Genomic DNA, 22477 nt, shown 5'->3' on the forward strand with positions numbered 1-22477 from the left:
GTTGGCGATGTAGCTAGGTCCCTGTCCATTTAGAGCTTTGTATGTAAGGAGAAGGACCTTAAAGTCAATTCTAAATGTTACAGGAAGCCAGTGTAAAGCAGCTAAGACTGGACTAATGTGCTCTCTCCTTTTGGTTCTAGTTAGCAGTCGGGCTGCAGAGTTTTGGATTAGCTGAAGCCTCTCTGTGGTTTTCTTAGGGAGACCTGTGAAAAGTGCATTACAGTAGTCTAACCGGCTAGATATGAATGCATGAATTAGCTTCTCAGCATCGTTCTGATTAATAAATGGTCGTACTTTTGCTATATTTCTGAGATGGAAGAACGATGTTTTCGTCACTTTGCTAATATGAGAATTGAAGTTCAGTTCTGAATCTATGATAGATCTAGGAGAATCAGGACAGAGGAGAGGCCTTTCGCTTTTGCTAAGTGAAGTGCCTCTGTGACCGCAATGAGGGCCGTTTCTGTGGAGTGGCCAGTCCGGAAGCCAGATTGATTGGGGTCTAGGAGGTCATTCTGTAAGAGATAAGCAGTAAGTTGGTTGGATACAGCACGTTCAAGTGTTTTAGAAAGGAAGGAGAGAAGAGAGACAGGACGATAGTTGGCTATGACGGTGGGGTTCAGGGTTGGTTTTTTTATGAGGGGCGTGACTCTGGCTTGTTTTAGGGAGGTGGGGACCACCCCCGAGTTGAGTGAGGAGTTGATGGTTGCAGTTAGGAATGGGAGGATGTCCGGTGCTATGGTCTGGAGGAGTGGGGAGGGTAGCTGGTCCAGCTGGCATGTAGTCGGACGGTTCGACGTTACCAGTGTCAGGGTCTCGGCTTCTGTAATGGGAGAGAAAGATGACAGAGTGAAGGATGAGGTTCTCGATTCAGCGTTTGGAATGGGTGGGGGTTGGGAGAAGGAGCTGCGGATGTTCTCCACTTTTTCCTCAAAGAAGATCGCAAAGTCTTCGGCAGAAAAAGATGAGGGAGGAGGAGGTGGGGGGGGGGGAGTGAGGAGGGAGGACATGGTAGCATGCAGTTTGCGAAGATTCTTGGCAGAGGCCTCGATCCAGAGTACAGACAAAGTCAAGCACTGTTTCTGTGTAGTCATTAATATTGTCTGTGTTATCAACGTATATAAACGTTGTTTTTGACGGGGAATGAGTTAATAGCTTTTTAGTTTTTTACATTAGATAAAATGGTGCTATATTGTTTAAATTCATTAATAAAATATGTGACAATTGGCTTAGTTCCTTTTATTCCATGACTATGAAATATATATATTTTTTTAAATAGAATTGGCTAATGCTAGGCTAGCCGCTCCTCCCCCTCTTCCAGTCATTGTGCTAAGCTAGGCTACCATCCAGCCGGATCTCTACTAAACGCACAGATAAATATATATCTATCTTGTCTGACTCTGGGCAGCTCTGGGTTGAGCTGTTGGCATAGTGAGGACAATGAGGATTGTTGTGAAGGATCAGATTAAACCGAATATATATATTTATTTATGGATATATATTGAATAGTATTTGTATATCGTTTGATATCCCTTGTATATTCCTTGTACATATACACGGAATATCCCTTTAGTCTACTATAGCCCATAATAGTTCATTCTCTTATTGGACAAGGACCTGGCGCCAGGAGACAAGCCCCTTGGAGCCAAGTTCAATGGTACCGACGAGACATGTCTCTACTAGCCCCGGCTCTGCGCAGGAATACGGCTACCGAAAGGAGAGTGGCACTATTTGTTCACCGTGCATATAAATATGGCGCAAGTAAATGTAGAAGTCCTCTTATCCCTTAGTCCTTTACCCTTCTACCCAACTAAGTAACAGAACGTGAAGCCTCACCCCACGATACCGCGTGCGGTGTAGTATGGCCTGTTTGGCCTTAGAATAGCATTGAGACCTCGTGCGAATTAATAGCTGAATTGTCAGAGTTTGGCACCGTATTTCTATTAAGTAATAATAGTCTATTATGTATGGTGCATCGTGCGGTTAGCGTTCTAAAGTGAGCAGCATCCCCATCGCTTCCTCGTGTTATCTAGAGTCTTAGCCAGGTTGGGCAGACCACACGTGGTGCTTTCATCCGAGGAGTTCTAGGCGAGGACCGAGTGGACCTGTACATTGGATTACCTACCCGACGACTGCTGAGCCCTATGCGGCATGGAATATATATTTGCTTTGGTACTTTGATTTGTGGAGCGGATAATCGCCAACACCGGTGAGTGTTGGATTTACCCCGAAAGGAGTCAAGGTGAGACGGCGCTCAGACCAGACTGAGGTCGCCTCGCTTCTTCTTCATTGTGGACCTACAGCTACAGCTACAGCTACAGCCTACAAGAGAGCCAAGGTGTATTCATCTGTGGATCAAGATTCTACTGCACTGTCTTCTGTACTTGAAGTCTCCCTAGACATCGTTGACCAGACGGGATACTGCCGACGGCTCTCCTACCCCCCCTACCGGCTTACAACCGGGAGGACCCCTACAGTATATCCAGCTATAATCATTAAGTGTGCCATCGTTATAATTCCCTAAGAGCCAGGTTGTATACTTGCTTCCTGCGTAACCAGAGATTGGACATTCAGTGTTGATTTGCCTACGAGTACTCATTTGCCTTACAAGTGCATTCAAATCATAAATGTAATAGTAACTATTATATGTACCTTTTGCTATATATTAAATATTTGATTATTACCTTTGTGTGGACCCGATTTCATTGTGGGAAAGTGTTCATCATATTTAGATATCGTGTACTGTATGGCCAGTAGTTAAAGTACATAAAGCGGTAGTGGTTTAATGATACCATACTTATCAATACAGTCAGGGAATTGTACCCCTCAGTTACAATTGGTCCTTCGAGCCGGATGGTAATTAGTGTAATATTAATATAGTGGTATTAATATTGAAATGGCCTATGATGAACACTCCACGAAACGGTCCTCCTAAAGTAGAACGCCCGCAGCGTAGACGACAGCCACCTCAGTACTTAGAGGATTACGCTGCCAGTATACTACCTAGTCTTCTACAAACGGTAAACGCGGTAAAAGTAGAAAGTAAAATTATGTCCGACCCTATCAACCAGGATACCCCGACCACAGAGGCCCTAGTGGGTTCTAATGTAACTGACCAAGCTCACGGTGGGGACCAGGAGGGAACTGACACGACTTTACCCCCCGCCAAGACCGAAGAAGTAGTCCCTGAAGAGCTCCGGGAGGAAGACAACCCTCCAGAGATGGAACTCTGCACGGAACAAGAGGAGGAGAGCGCCGAGGAGATAGAGCTCCAGGACTCCCCGCAGGGGAACGCATCCCCAACGGGTACTGCCAGGAGCGGATCACCTCAACAAGCGTCTTCCCCCAGCGAGGCGGAGAGGATGCTGGCATAGGCGTTCTTCGCCAACCTAGCAGCCTCTACGGAGCGTGATCGACTCCAAGCACAGACGCTTAGCGAGCGCGAACAACTCCAAGCACAGATGCTTAGCGAGCGCGAACATTCTACCATTGAAAGAGAACGCCTCCAAGCGCAGCAACGGAGCGAAGAAGAGCGCATACGTCTGGAGCTGAGACGCCTTCAGACGGAAGAGAATATGGCAAGAGACCGGGCCGACACCCAGCGTGCCGCTGCCGGTGCCCAAAGAGAAGCAGATCTCACCAAGCGCGAAGCCGAGCGCGACAGACTACAAGCCGAGCGCGACAGACTACAAGCGCAGCTAATGGAGCAGCTGATCACCAGGGCAACACCCCCTCCCTCCACAAGGGGTTCCAGGGCCTCGTCAAGACACGGGTCAAGGGCACCCTCCCCTAACCGATTAAGCGACCCTGAGCCCGACCACCAGAGAGAGCCTACACCCCCCTCCGAACTCCTTCCCCGACCGGTCCAAGTGAGACCCAGCTACAAGGAAGGAACGGCGGACACCGCGGAGAGGCTAAATAGACGACTACAGGACCTAGAAGACCTGGCAGAGGAAGAAGAGGGAGAAGAGGAGAGTCAAGCCCGACAGCAGCACATTACTCCACAGGACCAGGAGGTCCAGTACAGCCCAGGCTATACCCCCGCGGCTCTGCGCTACAGACCCCCGACTCGATTCACGGGCGAGCATGACGCACGACCAGTCCCGAGGAATAGTACCTGGACCAGCGGGCCATGGTACCCTGCCGGTACCAGCCCACCGAGAGGCGTAAGAGGAGACTCGCCCAGGAGGCCTCTCTTCCAACGCTCACCGATGTGCCAGCCATCCACGGCGTCATACATTGGCACACCGACGTTTCCAGACTTCACCCATGAGAACCGAGCACAGTACACGGAGCTACGGATGTGCTTAGAGACAATGATGGTGGATGTAGCTGATGAACGCCACAAGTATGCGATCCTATTGAAGCACCTGAAAGTGCCCAGAGTGCACAACATAGCGCTGGCCTATGCCACCTCTACTACCCCATACACCGCGGCTCTAGCAGCACTAGACCAAAGATATGGACGTATATGGGATTACGTAATACAAGAGATAAGGCATATTGACCGCCTACCCCCAGCAACAGACAATCGCTCACTAGACGACCTGTCTATCAAAGTACAATCCCTGGTAGGGATGCTGGGGGCGCAACGAGAAAAGGGTATGCACGAACTATACGCAAACTCGAACGTCGAGAGGATTTTAGAGAAGCTGCCGCCCGCCCGACAGGAGCGCTTCAGGCGGCAAAGAGACCACCGTGATCCTAACGGTCCCGAGCCATCCCTCCTAGACCTAGCCGACTTCCTGGCGAGAGAAGTCAGCAGCCTACGGCTGGATACGTTCGTGCGGAGCACACCCAGCTCCAGAGAGGGACCTAGGAGAGCAAACGATGGCCGAAGATCGGTGACTGTCATGCACCAATCAGAATCAGTACCGAGCAGCAAGAACCACAGTACCCCCTCGATGAAAGAGAAGTGGAAGATGGTGTGCCCGTACTGCGAGAAGGAACACTGGTTGTCACAATGTGACCAGTTCAAGAAGATGACCGCTGAAGAAGTGAGTCACTGGATAAAGTCCAACAGGCGCTGTTACCGATGTGCGCGCAGTCACATGGCAGCCGAGTGCCGCCTCAAGAAGAGGTGTAGTCGGTGTGACGGAGCCCACCTAGATGTCCTACACGACAGTAACAGAAGAAAGCCTGCACCATCCAGCAGCACAAAGGCAAGCGTTATGTACATTGACCCCGCTAGCAGCAGCGGCGCCCAGGTGCTCTTAAAGGTGGTCCGCGTAACACTGAGTTACCAAGATAAGGTCATGGACACTTACGCCGTCCTTGACGACGGGTCAGAGAAGACCCTTCTCCTCGTGTCCGCTGCGGCCCAGCTGGGGCTGCGGGGGAGCGAGAACCAGATGACGATTCGGACAATAAGAAGAGATCTAAAGACGATAAAGGGCGAGAATGTCTCCTTCACTATCGCAGCCAGCGGGCAGCCCGAGAGACGGTATAGGATTACTAATGCTTTCACCAGCCAAGAAATAGGACTATCGCAGTACACCTACCCCATCGCCAAGCTGATGGATAAATATGTGCACCTGCGTCAACTCCCTATCCCGCTCATAGACGGTGCCACCCCGACCCTGCTGATAGGCTCCGACCATGCAGACCTCATAGTCCCGATAGACCGGGTCCATACAGGACCCAGAGGTTGCCCTGCAGCAGTCGAGACCCGCCTAGGATGGACATTACAAGGCCCCCTCGCCAAGTCTCTTAACCGAACAGCAGCCACTAGCTGCCTCCACTCCAGAGCGACAGAAGGAGACACCACACTCCTGCAGCATGTCGAGAGGCTATGGACACTAGAGACAATGCCCTTTAAGAACGAAAAGAAAGACATTCGTTCTAAGGAAGATATCTACGCTATAGCCCTCCTCGAGCACGGGACAAAGAGAGTCAACGTCAACGGAGTGATGAGATACGCAACTCCACTCCTGAGGCGAGAGGGAATGCCCACCTTTCACGCCACAAAAGAGGCGACGGAGCGGTATCTATTGAACACAGAGCGGCGCCTAGCCAAAGACCCCGCTCAAGAAGCTGTGTACCGCGCTGAGATTAACAAGCTAATCACAGCGGGACACATAAAGAAAATTGACATTAAAGAGGCCGATCAGACGACCGAATCATGGTACGTGCCGCACCACAAGGTCCACCACAACGGCAAGGATCGTATTGTGTTTAACTGCAGCTACCAGATCGGATCACAAAATCTGAATAAAGAACTCTTGGCCGGCCCAACACTCGGCCCCTCCCTACTAGGCGTGCTACTACGCTTCCGCCAGGACAAGGTGGCTATCAGCGGCGACATCAAAGGGATGTTCCTGCAGGTGAGACTAGTGGAGGAGGACAAGCCCCTGCTGCGGTTCCTATGGAGAGAGAGGATCGGAGATGAGCACCCAGCCATCTATCAATGGGAAGTCCTCCCTTTCGGAACCACATGCAGCCCATGCTGTGCTACGTTTGCACTACAAAAACACGTCGCAGAGGACCCAGCAGCAGACGAAGAGGTCCAACAAAGTGTGACAAATAGTTTCTACGTGGACAACTGTTTACAAAGCGTCTCGACGCCAGAAGAAGCCGAGGCTCTCCTACTCAAGCTCCGCGCCTCCCTGATCAAAGGCGGCTTTGATCTCAGGCAGTGGGCCAGCAGCGACCCGCAAGTATTGCACAGCCTCTCCCCCGAGGACAAGGCAGCGAGCAGCGACACCTGGATGGCGACCATCCCAGGAGAAGCCCAAGAAATGACACTAGGACTAGTCTGGCGCTTCAAAACAGACTCGCTCCATTATAGACACAAACCCCTGACCAAGGAGCAGGGAAGGTCGACGGCAATACCGACCACCAGACGGAGTGTATACAGAACACTCGCCAGACAATATGACCCGTTGGGATGTATTCTACCTTACACCACCAGGGCAAAGATGATTGTAAGAGCGCTATGGGACAAGGACCAGGGCTGGGACGATCCCATACCCGAACACCTTGCATCCACATGGAGAGAGTGGGAGACGGAACTCCGCTCACTCCCAGGTGTTAATATACGCCGCAGCTACTTCCCACCCACAGTGAGGCCAGAGACATGCAAGATCAACCTGCACGTATTCAGCGACGCCTCCGAAGTAGCCTACGGTTCGGTGGCCTACTTGCGTGCCCGAGAGGAGGGAGGAGAAATACATACTGCTTTCATCCTGGCTCGCTCAAGAATAGCCCCACGAAAGCAACAATCTATCCCGCGTCTAGAGCTCTGCGCAGCCCTAGCAGGAGCGCAGCTCGCCACGTTAATCCAACGTGAACTCACCATCCCGGTGCAAAGAACAATCTTGTGGTCAGACTCCACGACAGTACTCACATGGATCCGGTCTGATTCGTGCAGATACAAGGTCTTCGTGGGAGTCAGAGTCACCGAGATTCAAGAGTTAACAGAAGTAGCGAGCTGGAGGTATGTGGACACCAAACACAACCCAGCTGACGTCATCACCCGGGGAATGTCCCTGGATGACCTCACCCGTCACAACCTCTACAGTGACGGACCAGAGTTTCTCAAGCTCCCCGAAGAAGAGTGGCCTACACCCACCCCACGGGAGGCGAGTAAAGAGGAGGCAGAGAACAAGAAACCTATGTTCTGTGGGTTGACACACACACTCGTCCGCACAGACCCCGATCTAGACGATTGCCTCACCCTACAGAGTGCGCAGCTAAAGACATTTCTGTGGCACCACCCAGAGGTTCAGCCCACGACTGACATTTCAGCGGCTGACTACGAAGAAGCAGAACTTCTTCTACTACAACGAGCCCAGAGAGACTCGTTCCCCGATGAGCTAGCCTGTCTACAGGGAGCAAAGCCCGTCCCATCAGACAGCAGACTGCTCCACCTAGCCCCCGAGAGCGACGCCCATAATCTCATAAGAGTGGGTGGTCGTCTGCGGAGAGCCCCAGACTTACCGGATGACGTCAAGTACCCGATAGTCTTGAACAGCCGACACAAGGTCACAGAGCTGATCATAAAGAAATACGACGAGGATGTGCACCACGCAGGGGCAGAGAGAATCTTCGCGGAGATCAGACGTCGTTATTGGATACTGCAAGGGAGAGAAGCAGTGCGGCGCTTCCAGCGAACCTGTCTAGACTGTCGTAAGTGGCGAGCCCAGCCCAGTATACCCCGGATGGCTGACCTACCTCCCTGTCGCCTCCGACTCGGCGACAAGCCTTTTCACTCCACCGGTATGGACTGTTTCGGCCCGCTGTATATAAAGAGAGGAAGAGGAACCGAGAAGCGGTGGGGTATTGTATTCAAATGCATGACCACCAGAGCGATACATATCGAACTCCTCCCAACCATGAGCACAGACTCATTCCTTATGGCCTTCCGAAGATTCACATCACGGAAAGGAAAACCGTCTACCTTGTTGTCTGATCACGGGACAAACTTCAAAGGCGGAGAAAGAGAGCTGAGAGAGAGCTTCCAAGCTATGGGCCCAGAACTTAAGACCCACCTCGCTCCATCCCAGATTGACTTCCAGTTTAATCCCCCGAACGCACCTCACTTCGGTGGAACCTGGGAACGAGAAGTACGTTCCATAAAGACAGGCCTGTACGCCGTGCTTGGGGCCCAGACCGTGGCGGAAGAAGTCCTAATGACAGTCCTCACGGAGATCGAGGGAGTATTGAACTCAAAGCCCCTCGGTTACGTCTCAAGTGATGTAGCAGATGTCGACCCAGTCACCCCCAACACACTCTTGATGGGGCGGCTGGACCCCGCGCTACCCCAGACAATGTACAGCCATCCACGGCGTCATACATTGGCACACCGACGTTTCCAGACTTCACCCATGAGAACCGAGCACAGTACACGGAGCTACGGATGTGCTTAGAGACAATGATGGTGGATGTAGCTGATGAACGCCACAAGTATGCGATCCTATTGAAGCACCTGAAAGTGCCCAGAGTGCACAACATAGCGCTGGCCTATGCCACCTCTACTACCCCATACACCGCGGCTCTAGCAGCACTAGACCAAAGATATGGACGTATATGGGATTACGTAATACAAGAGATAAGGCATATTGACCGCCTACCCCCAGCAACAGACAATCGCTCACTAGACGACCTGTCTATCAAAGTACAATCCCTGGTAGGGATGCTGGGGGCGCAACGAGAAAAGGGTATGCACGAACTATACGCAAACTCGAACGTCGAGAGGATTTTAGAGAAGCTGCCGCCCGCCCGACAGGAGCGCTTCAGGCGGCAAAGAGACCACCGTGATCCTAACGGTCCCGAGCCATCCCTCCTAGACCTAGCCGACTTCCTGGCGAGAGAAGTCAGCAGCCTACGGCTGGATACGTTCGTGCGGAGCACACCAAGCTCCAGAGAGGGACCTAGGAGAGCAAACGATGGCCGAAGATCGGTGACTGTCATGCACCAATCAGAATCAGTACCGAGCAGCAAGAACCACAGTACCCCCTCGATGAAAGAGAAGTGGAAGATGGTGTGCCCGTACTGCGAGAAGGAACACTGGTTGTCACAATGTGACCAGTTCAAGAAGATGACCGCTGAAGAAGTGAGTCACTGGATAAAGTCCAACAGGCGCTGTTACCGATGTGCGCGCAGTCACATGGCAGCCGAGTGCCGCCTCAAGAAGAGGTGTAGTCGGTGTGACGGAGCCCACCTAGATGTCCTACACGACAGTAACAGAAGAAAGCCTGCACCATCCAGCAGCACAAAGGCAAGCGTTATGTACATTGACCCCGCTAGCAGCAGCGGCGCCCAGGTGCTCTTAAAGGTGGTCCGCGTAACACTGAGTTACCAAGATAAGGTCATGGACACTTACGCCGTCCTTGACGACGGGTCAGAGAAGACCCTTCTCCTCGCGTCCGCTGCGGCCCAGCTGGGGCTGCGGGGGAGCGAGAACCAGATGACGATTCGGACAATAAGAAGAGATCTAAAGACGATAAAGGGCGAGAATGTCTCCTTCACTATCGCAGCCAGCGGGCAGCCCGAGAGACGGTATAGGATTACTAATGCTTTCACCAGCCAAGAAATAGGACTATCGCAGTACACCTACCCCATCGCCAAGCTGATGGATAAATATGTGCACCTGCGTCAACTCCCTATCCCGCTCATAGACGGTGCCACCCCGACCCTGCTGATAGGCTCCGACCATGCAGACCTCATAGTCCCGATAGACCGGGTCCATACAGGACCCAGAGGTTGCCCTGCAGCAGTCGAGACCCGCCTAGGATGGACATTACAAGGCCCCCTCGCCAAGTCTCTTAACCGAACAGCAGCCACTAGCTGCCTCCACTCCAGAGCGACAGAAGGAGACACCACACTCCTGCAGCATGTCGAGAGGCTATGGACACTAGAGACAATGCCCTTTAAGAACGAAAAGAAAGACATTCGTTCTAAGGAAGATATCTACGCTATAGCCCTCCTCGAGCACGGGACAAAGAGAGTCAACGTCAACGGAGTGATGAGATACGCAACTCCACTCCTGAGGCGAGAGGGAATGCCCACCTTTCACGCCACAAAAGAGGCGACGGAGCGGTATCTATTGAACACAGAGCGGCGCCTAGCCAAAGACCCCGCTCAAGAAGCTGTGTACCGCGCTGAGATTAACAAGCTAATCACAGCGGGACACATAAAGAAAATTGACATTAAAGAGGCCGATCAGACGACCGAATCATGGTACGTGCCGCACCACAAGGTCCACCACAACGGCAAGGATCGTATTGTGTTTAACTGCAGCTACCAGATCGGATCACAAAATCTGAATAAAGAACTCTTGGCCGGCCCAACACTCGGCCCCTCCCTACTAGGCGTGCTACTACGCTTCCGCCAGGACAAGGTGGCTATCAGCGGCGACATCAAAGGGATGTTCCTGCAGGTGAGACTAGTGGAGGAGGACAAGCCCCTGCTGCGGTTCCTATGGAGAGAGAGGATCGGAGATGAGCACCCAGCCATCTATCAATGGGAAGTCCTCCCTTTCGGAACCACATGCAGCCCATGCTGTGCTACGTTTGCACTACAAAAACACGTCGCAGAGGACCCAGCAGCAGACGAAGAGGTCCAACAAAGTGTGACAAATAGTTTCTACGTGGACAACTGTTTACAAAGCGTCTCGACGCCAGAAGAAGCCGAGGCTCTCCTACTCAAGCTCCGCGCCTCCCTGATCAAAGGCGGCTTTGATCTCAGGCAGTGGGCCAGCAGCGACCCGCAAGTATTGCGCAGCCTCTCCCCCGAGGACAAGGCAGCGAGCAGCGACACCTGGATGGCGACCATCCCAGGAGAAGCCCAAGAAATGACACTAGGACTAGTCTGGCGCTTCAAAACAGACTCGCTCCATTATAGACACAAACCCCTGACCAAGGAGCAGGGAAGGTCGACGGCAATACCGACCACCAGACGGAGTGTATACAGAACACTCGCCAGACAATATGACCCGTTGGGATGTATTCTACCTTACACCACCAGGGCAAAGATGATTGTAAGAGCGCTATGGGACAAGGACCAGGGCTGGGACGATCCCATACCCGAACACCTTGCATCCACATGGAGAGAGTGGGAGACGGAACTCCGCTCACTCCCAGGTGTTAATATACGCCGCAGCTACTTCCCACCCACAGTGAGGCCAGAGACATGCAAGATCGACCTGCACGTATTCAGCGACGCCTCCGAAGTAGCCTACGGTTCGGTGGCCTACTTGCGTGCCCGAGAGGAGGGAGGAGAAATACATACTGCTTTCATCCTGGCTCGCTCAAGAATAGCCCCACGAAAGCAACAATCTATCCCGCGTCTAGAGCTCTGCGCAGCCCTAGCAGGAGCGCAGCTCGCCACGTTAATCCAACGTGAACTCACCATCCCGGTGCAAAGAACAATCTTGTGGTCAGACTCCACGACAGTACTCACATGGATCCGGTCTGATTCGTGCAGATACAAGGTCTTCGTGGGAGTCAGAGTCACCGAGATTCAAGAGTTAACAGAAGTAGCGAGCTGGAGGTATGTGGACACCAAACACAACCCAGCTGACGTCATCACCCGGGGAATGTCCCTGGATGACCTCACCCGTCACAACCTCTACAGTGACGGACCAGAGTTTCTCAAGCTCCCCGAAGAAGAGTGGCCTACACCCACCCCACGGGAGGCGAGTAAAGAGGAGGCAGAGAACAAGAAACCTATGTTCTGTGGGTTGACACACACACTCGTCCGCACAGACCCCGATCTAGACGATTGCCTCACCCTACAGAGTGCGCAGCTAAAGACATTTCTGTGGCACCACCCAGAGGTTCAGCCCACGACTGACATTTCAGCGGCTGACTACGAAGAAGCAGAACTTCTTCTACTACAACGAGCCCAGAGAGACTCGTTCCCCGATGAGCTAGCCTGTCTACAGGGAGCAAAGCCCGTCCCATCAGACAGCAGACTGCTCCACCTAGCCCCCGAGAGCGACGCCCATAATCTCATAAGAGTGGGTGGTCGTCTGCGGAGAGCCCCAGACTTACCGGATGACGTCAAGTACCCGATAGTCTTGAACAGCCGACACAAGGTCACAGAGCTGATCATAAAGAAATACGACGAGGATGTGCACCACGCAGGGGCAGAGAGAATCTTCGCGGAGATCAGACGTCGTTATTGGATACTGCAAGGGAGAGAAGCAGTGCGGCGCTTCCAGCGAACCTGTCTAGACTGTCGTAAGTGGCGAGCCCAGCCCAGTATACCCCGGATGGCTGACCTACCTCCCTGTCGCCTCCGACTCGGCGACAAGCCTTTTCACTCCACCGGTATGGACTGTTTCGGCCCGCTGTATATAAAGAGAGGAAGAGGAACCGAGAAGCGGTGGGGTATTGTATTCAAATGCATGACCACCAGAGCGATACATATCGAACTCCTCCCAACCATGAGCACAGACTCATTCCTTATGGCCTTCCGAAGATTCACATCACGGAAAGGAAAACCGTCTACCTTGTTGTCTGATCACGGGACAAACTTCAAAGGCGGAGAAAGAGAGCTGAGAGAGAGCTTCCAAGCTATGGGCCCAGAACTTAAGACCCACCTCGCTCCATCCCAGATTGACTTCCAGTTTAATCCCCCGAACGCACCTCACTTCGGTGGAACCTGGGAACGAGAAGTACGTTCCATAAAGACAGGCCTGTACGCCGTGCTTGGGGCCCAGACCGTGGCGGAAGAAGTCCTAATGACAGTCCTCACGGAGATCGAGGGAGTATTGAACTCAAAGCCCCTCGGTTACGTCTCAAGTGATGTAGCAGATGTCGACCCAGTCACCCCCAACACACTCTTGATGGGGCGGCTGGACCCCGCGCTACCCCAGACAATGTACAGGCCTGAAGAAGCGAACGGCCGAAGAATGTGGAGGTACAGTCAAGTACTGGCTGACAAGTTTTGGAACAGCTTCCTACTCCACTACCTACCGTCTCTACAGACCCGCCAGAAGTGGGTAAAAGAGAGAGACAATTTGACAGAAGGAACAGTCGTCATGATTATCGACCAGTCACTACTCCGAGCTATGTGGCCGGCTGGCCGCGTAAGCAAAGTGATCACCGGTGCCGATGGAAAGGTCCGAGCAGCTGAAGTGCTCGTCCAAGGGCGGACTTACACCCGACCCGTGGCGAGGCTAATAGAACTGCCAAGGCTCCCCGATACTATCGATGACGACCATGACCCTATGACTTTGTGAGTTGACTGACCCTCACAGCGGACATTGAGTAGTGGACAGTGCGGTTAATCTGTCTCTGCTTAGCTAATTAGGTGGGACTAATTAGGGCGCGGCTGTTGTGAAGGATCAGATTAAACCGAATATATATATTTATTTATGGATATATATTGAATAGTATTTGTATATCGTTTGATATCCCTTGTATATTCCTTGTACATATACACGGAATATCCCTTTAGTCTACTATAGCCCATAATAGTTCATTCTCTTATTGGACAAGGACCTGGCGCCAGGAGACAAGCCCCTTGGAGCCAAGTTCAATGGTACCGACGAGACATGTCTCTACTAGCCCCGGCTCTGCGCAGGAATACGGCTACCGAAAGGAGAGTGGCACTATTTGTTCACCGTGCATATAAATATGGCGCAAGTAAATGTAGAAGTCCTCTTATCCCTTAGTCCTTTACCCTTCTACCCAACTAAGTAACAGAACGTGAAGCCTCACCCCACGATACCGCGTGCGGTGTAGTATGGCCTGTTTGGCCTTAGAATAGCATTGAGACCTCGTGCGAATTAATAGCTGAATTGTCAGAGTTTGGCACCGTATTTCTATTAAGTAATAATAGTCTATTATGTATGGTGCATCGTGCGGTTAGCGTTCTAAAGTGAGCAGCATCCCCATCGCTTCCTCGTGTTATCTAGAGTCTTAGCCAGGTTGGGCAGACCACACGTGGTGCTTTCATCCGAGGAGTTCTAGGCGAGGACCGAGTGGACCTGTACATTGGATTACCTACCCGACGACTGCTGAGCCCTATGCGGCATGGAATATATATTTGCTTTGGTACTTTGATTTGTGGAGCGGATAATCGCCAACACCGGTGAGTGTTGGATTTACCCCGAAAGGAGTCAAGGTGAGACGGCGCTCAGACCAGACTGAGGTCGCCTCGCTTCTTCTTCATTGTGGACCTACAGCTACAGCTACAGCTACAGCCTACAAGAGAGCCAAGGTGTATTCATCTGTGGATCAAGATTCTACTGCACTGTCTTCTGTACTTGAAGTCTCCCTAGACATCGTTGACCAGACGGGATACTGCCGACGGCTCTCCTACCCCCCCTACCGGCTTACAACCGGGAGGACCCCTACAGTATATCCAGCTATAATCATTAAGTGTGCCATCGTTATAATTCCCTAAGAGCCAGGTTGTATACTTGCTTCCTGCGTAACCAGAGATTGGACATTCAGTGTTGATTTGCCTACGAGTACTCATTTGCCTTACAAGTGCATTCAAATCATAAATGTAATAGTAACTATTATATGTACCTTTTGCTATATATTAAATATTTGATTATTACCTTTGTGTGGACCCGATTTCATTGTGGGAAAGTGTTCATCATATTTAGATATCGTGTACTGTATGGCCAGTAGTTAAAGTACATAAAGCGGTAGTGGTTTAATGATACCATACTTATCAATACAGTCAGGGAATTGTACCCCTCAGTTACAAGGATGATTCACCTTTGAGTCTTTGACAACTTTGAACAGTTCACCAAACCATTCAGCATAATTGCAATATCGGAAACCTGGATCAACCTGGAGAAAGGGGTGGATTTTGAGTTGGAGGGATATAATTTTAACTACATGAATAGAGTTAATAAAAAGGGAGGAGGAGTAGGACTATATGTAGACAGAAGGTTAAAGTTCAAGATAGTTGAAAGTATGACGATGGTAATTGACGATTTATGTGAATGTATTGCTATTGAAATTGACATGGGAAAAAGGAAGAATATCATTGTCAGTTGCATTTACAGAGCTCCCAGCTCTAGCATAGAAAGATTCAGAGAAACGATGGAAGGTATGATTACAAACACCGACCAGAAGGTTACTTTTATTTGTGGTGACTATAATATAGATTTTTTTAAATCCTAACAAACTATCATTGAATTTAAGGATGCAATGTATAGTAGGAGTCTATATCCTATTATTACAAAACCGAGTAGAATCACATGTCACTCAGCAACATTAATAGATAATATACTTACTAATAATTTAATAGATAATATAGAGAGTGGACTATTAATAAACGACATTAGTGACCATTTACTGGTGTTTGTAGTCTATCATTGTGATGTTAAAGTGGTTGATAGTAAAGTAATCATGCAAAGGAGATTAAGAACGGAGGACACTAAAGGGGAACTATCTTATAAATGGCCTTTTCAGTGTTTAGCATTGTTTCCTAGCTATGTGGACTTATATTAATATGATCTATGTCTCTAATTCTCATATTGGCGCATTCTTCCAATTCTCCTCTCACAATATTCACCCTCACTGAACTGAGTCATCTGAAAATGTGATGATTTGTGATGTCAGAGAGACACTGCTGCATGATAATGTGGCAGATGCCACCAGGCCACACAGTGGTTTAGGAGCCCAGGCTGCTGCCCAGCCTCAAAACGGCTCGAGATCTTGAGGTAGAAAAATGCTGTTTTTGAGGACTTGATTAGAAATACAAAACAATGAATTAAAAAAAATTTATAATTACAGAGGTGTTCCATAAACTCACAGGAATTGTGTAAAAGTGCCCAAATAGTGAAAGAAATAGTAAAATAGTTCCCCTTTAAATAGGTTCAGAAAAGAACTATTATAACAGGACTGGAGAAATGTATATGAATCAATAGATGTGGATTCTGCTTATGATTCTTTTCTGAATATGTTTCTGCTGTTATATGACAGAAGCTGTCCAATGCAGCAAAGTAGAACAAATGCAAAAAAATCTGACAAACCCTGGATTACAGGTCTGTTGAATGCTTGCAAAAAAAAAGAACACCTTATATAGAGAATTTATAAAACAGAGAAATAAAGAGAAAGAAATTAAGTATAAACTATACAAAAATAAACTAACTGATATTGTTAGAAAATGTAAGAAAGAGTACTATAATAATATATTAGAAAAAAATAAAAAATAACATAAAGGGAACATGGAATATATTAAACTCAATTATAAGAAATAAATCAACTAGTTCTGGCTTTCCAGATGAATTTATAGATGAGGGAAAGTCAGTAAGTAAGAAAAATGAGGTGGCAGAAGGATTCAACAGATTCTTTGTTAACACTTTCAGTGCCCATCACGTCATATGACGTTTTATCAGCCCAATGCCTGAATGCCCACGACGTGTATTAGCGTTTTATTTTTTTATTAGCGATCTGATTTCATATTTCATCAACCGAGTCTCCCGTTGGTACAGCAGCTCCTGCAGCAGCTCAGAATGGAAAAAAGCGCCCCCTATCGTCTATCCCTGAGTAACTGCACGTCAGTCGCTTAGACTGACCTGGGATCAGTCGATATGTAGAGGCGGAGCCAGCTGGCTCCCTGAGCTGGCAAGCTGTCTGCTCAACATGGAAGTCATCGCGGGACGGGAATCAGCCTGGAATATATATTCACAGTAGCCAATCGATAGTAGACAGTAGTGATCGATTTTTGGAATGGCGATCAGGAATTGGAATGATCTTTTTGGAGAACATCTGATCTGAGGTAAGGAATCTATTTTACCAGTCTTGGGATAATCAGAGTTGTATTCGCTGAGATATCAACGTGTCCCCTATGTGTGTGTGTGTGTGTGTGCGCGATCGCTGATGAGGAACTCAGATAATCGATTTTCAGCTCGCGGCCCCAGCGTGCATACGTACACATATACTATCGATAATCTAGCGTTTATTTGAAAACGATTCATAAATAGGCCGAAAAATTACAACGTTTTTGTGTATTCTAGAATATTCCAGTAAACGTCTTTTATCATGGAATCTTTTTATTTTTCTTGAAAACGAGGGCTTTTCAAAATGCTATAAAACGAAAATGAACCGATAAAAAAACAATCCGCTTCGACAATGTTCACTGGAAAACGAGTCATTGATAAGCGACGGGCAGATTAGACACATAGCCATAATTTAAAACATATATTAGGCGTTGTTAACGCTAACATTGAAGTGGATGGTGGGCATTCAAGCACTAAATTGTGCGCCCCCTGCTGGCACTGAAAGTGTTAATGTGGGGCCCACACTGGCAGAGGAGATAACCCCGCCACAAGGGGGAGGTGTTTCTAATTATTTTGAAGAACGAAACCAAAGTACTATCTTCTTGAGAAAAACGGATAACAATGAAATTATGGATACTGTGAACAATTTTAAGAATAAAACATCAACAGATTGGAACGGCATTGACATGACCTTAATTAAACAAGTAATAATAGCCATAGCAGACCCTTTAGTGCATATTTGTAACCTCTCATTCAAACTGGGTGCCTTCCCCACCAAAATGAAAACTGCAAAAGTGATACCGATCTTCAAAGCAGGTGAGAAAAATCTATTCACCAATTACAGACCAGTTTCTCTCCTTTCCCAGTTCTCAAAGATAATGGAAAAATTATTTGCTGCACGATTGGACAGTTTCATTGATGAACACGCATTACTTATAGACAGTCAATATGGATTTAGATCGAATCATTCAACATCATTGGCACTAATGGACCTAGTAGAAGAACTGACAAGCATAATTGATAATAAGAAGTTTGCAATAGGGGTCTTCATAGATCTGAAGAAGGCGTTTGACACTATAAATCATGATATTCTGCTACTAAAATTGGAAAGGTATGGGATCAGAGGAGTAGGGCTCAAATGGTTAAAGAGTTACTTAGAACAAAGACAACAGTTTGTGCAGTTGGGGGAGTACAGGTCCACTCAGTCAAACATAATCTGTGGTGTGCCGCAAGGGTCAATTCTGGGCCCGAAACTATTCATACTGTATATAAATGATATAGGTAATGCGTCTAAAATATTGAAAAATTTAATTTTAGCTGATGATACAAATGTCTTCTGTGAGGGAGAGAACCTCCAAATGCTTTTAAAGAATGTCGCAGCTGAGCTATCCAAGCTGAAAGTGTGGTTTGATGTAAATAAATTATAATTAAATAAAAAGAATTAAAAAAAAATCATGATATTTGGTAAACGTGATATAAGTAAATACACCGGTTGAACTAATGATTGATAGTATTAAACTGGAGAGGGTATTTGAGAATACATTTCTGGGTGTGATAATAGACCACAAACTCAACTGGAAACCTCATATCAAATATGTCAGGACTAAATTGGCACAGAGTGTTGGTGTTTTATGCAAGATAAGACACATTCTAAACCAAAAAACACTGTATGTATACACTGTACATTACACTCTTCCTACCATATATGAGCTACTGTGCGGAAGTGTGGGGTAATACCTACAAAAGCACTCTACAGCCAATATGCACCATGCAAAAAAAGCAATAAGAATAATCAACAATGTAGGATATTATGAACACACCAATAACTTATTTATAAAGCTACAAGCATTGAAATGTATGGACCTAGTGGATTTCAAAACTGCCCTCATTGTATACAAAGCCAGATACAAACTAATCCCAGGCAACATTCAAAAATGGTTCAGAGACAGGGAAGGAGAATATAACTTAAGAGGGAGAGGGAATCTTAAATAACCAATGGTACACACTACGCTGAAAAGCATGTGCATATCGGTGTGTGGAATGAAGTTGTGGAATAATTTACCTGAATACATCAAACTGAGTAAACATGTGGCACAATTTAAAAAGCAGCTAAAAAATACACATTAGAGAAATACAGAAATGAAGTGAATCAAGTTTTTTTTTAATTATTATTATTATAATTTTTTTAATATAAGTAAAAGTATATACTATATTGTAATATACTAAATTATGTTATATCTAGTAAAATTAATGGAAGAACAAATACAAATGTAAGGGGGTAGGGATCAATAAGCTTAGCTTCCCTCTACTCCTTTTTTGGACATGTCTGCGTGCTAACCAAACACATTGCTCTTGACGTTTTGTTTATAATTCCCCTTTTTTTTTTTATATATATATGTGTTTTTTTTATGTTTTTTTGTATTTGTTGTTATGATTGTTTGGGTTGACGGAACAAGATACCGTGATTTGTTTGGAGGAATATGGAAAAGTACATGTTCAAAAATAAACGTTTCATTCATTGTCGTGACTCAGCATCTCAATAACCTCATTCCTGTGTTCTTAATCTGTGTAGCACATTAATGGCAGTAAACAGGTTTTGTTTAACACACTTGTCGCCTTCTTTGTAGATCTGGATGCCTCCTTTTTGGCACTCCAACAATCCGATATGTGTTTGGTTTGCATTGCGTTTGCCTCATGGGTACTCAAGACTGCTAATCCACAGGTTGGAGATGCCTGGAAGGCTGGTATGTATTATATATATGTACCACTATTTTATAGTGTTGTAATTAAATAAAGTGTTAAAGGGTTTTGTTTTAATAGTTGTAGAGGTTTGATTATCTGTGAGTGAGGTGAACTTTTTTTGTAATTAATTTGGGGACAATGAGTTCAAGTTCAAGTTTCTTTATTAGTTGTCATACAGAAGTACAGAATACTTTTATACAAAATGCTTCTTTCTGTTACGCTCCAGAGACTGTGCTAGACAAAAAAGTATAAAATAAAATAAGTATAGCAGTATAAAATAGAAGTCACGTACGTAGACACAAGTGTTCAATATGTACATATGTACAATGTTCAATGCAGAGTAGAAGTAGGCAAGTCTAATTACCTTTTAATGTTCTCTTTGTGACATCACACAGTTCTGCTGGCAAATGTAAGTGCGCTGTCTGCCATCCGATACCTGCGGAGATACGTCAGAGTGGAGGCAGCTGAAGAGAAGATGCAGAGTCGGACTTCCCCTGCTGTCTGACACTCTGTCAATATTTTCCACGAATGTCTTTGACACTACAGACATGAACCTGTAATGTCAGAGGTTCAGGGGACATGATTGCACTATATGCACTGTAGATTAGATTAGATTCAAATGTATTGTCATTGCACAGCACAAGTACAGTATAACAAAAAGAAGTTGGCAACAGAATGCAAATGTAACGGTAAAGTTAATAAAAATATATAATTAAATGTGATTTATATAACAAGCTACTGAGTAATATATGCTAAACTGATATATGTGCAGTCTAATTATGTACAGGTATAAATATATTATGGTAGTAGGCCATACTGACCAGTGGTATAACTAGTAAGAGTATGTATGGGATATACACAGATATAGGTATGTGAACAGTTGTAGATAAATATATATACAGTATAATAGTAGTATTGTACATGGCTATCATTCAGGTATAGAAACAGTAATATATGGTTAGACTATAGGAGGTAGGTAGTTATGTTTACACAAGGCAGATGTAGACAGTGAAGGCAGTAGATTTTGTATGAATTGAGTATAGTCAACAGAGTTCCGAGTTTGTACGGTATGGGCAACAGCCTAGTATAGGTAGTGGGGTTCAGAGTTTATACGTAACTAACTTCATTTACATCTTTCTTTACATTTTTGAGTTTGACTAATTTCTCCATTTGAAGTGTTGAATATTCATGTTATTAATATATTGTTATTATGCAATCATTTCTTTGCACTCGGTAGAAATAATTTGTCTGCCAAATATATATTTTTGTTCAAATGTCGATTTATAAGAAATAAGAGAAACATGTTTTATTTTTGTAAAGAAAGTTTCGGTACGAGAGATGAGAAGGTTTGTTAGACAAAAGCAATGCAAAGTTTGATTGACAGTTACCACAAAATGGATTTGTGAAAGTTTTGTGACCTATTTGAAAGGACAGCATATGTAGGGATTCTGAAGAAGATGGTGCTATAATATGTATTGACACCTCTTACAATATTTTTTCTAAATGTAATTGCATGATGCATCATATCCTTGCAAAAGTGTAGGTCATTAAGGGGGACTTGTTCTGTGCCAGTGTCAGACTCATACATTATGAGCAGTATTTTATTTTCATAATAGATAATTTATAGATGACTATTTTGTCTTTTGTACTATTAGGTCTGTGAGCTGTGATGTGAATGTCTTCAATTTTTTATTAAATTAATTTAAGTAAATTACAATTTCTGAGTTACTGGCTGTGTCTCTGTTTTATTAGAATCACTGACAGTTAAAGATGGTGCCTCAAACACTAGAGGGCGACACAGGATCATACAGTCAACTGCTAGACGATCAATACTGTATTACAACTAGCCTAATTGAATAAAAATTACATAATTAAAAAAAAAAATATGTACATCAAATGTGCATGCAGTTAGGTTGAGCATATAATAGTAATTTGCAGATAAACAAAGGGTTTGCATCCAATTACAATTCATGTCATACTTGTTTGAGTAATCATATACGCAATGTGGTTTTTCACCAGCAGATGGCGAAGTAGTACCATAACAACATAAAGCATATACATGCTGTTGATCAAGCACATGTCTTTTTCAAATCTATTTCAAAATATAGTATACATACTGCTGATTATTATGAGTAAAAGTTAAAAAAAAAAAATCTTGACCATAATTTCGTATTCCTCATGTTTTCTTTCTTCATAATATTCATATCACAGTGGCTCAGCAGGTAGAGCAGTCGTCTGGTAATCGGAAGGTTCCCGGTTCAATTCCCACTCCTCCTGGGCAGCGTGTTCTTGAGCAATACCGATGAGCATGTTGACACCTTGCATGGTTGCCTCCACCATCGGTGTGTGAATGGGTGAATGTGAGGAACAGTTGTGCCCTTCCTGATGACTTGTCGTACAGAACTTGTAAGTCGCTTTGGATAAAAGCGTCAGCTAAATGAAAATTGTAAAGCGTTTTAGATAAAGGCACAATATATATGCACCATTTACCTGTATATCACGTTTTCTTTAAAGTTTCTGTAAGCCATAGGTATTTTACTATAT

This window comes from Notolepis coatsorum (genome assembly GCF_963971535.1).
Source record: "Notolepis coatsorum genome assembly, chromosome: 17".
Taxonomy (NCBI): Eukaryota; Metazoa; Chordata; class Actinopteri; order Aulopiformes; family Paralepididae; genus Notolepis; species Notolepis coatsorum.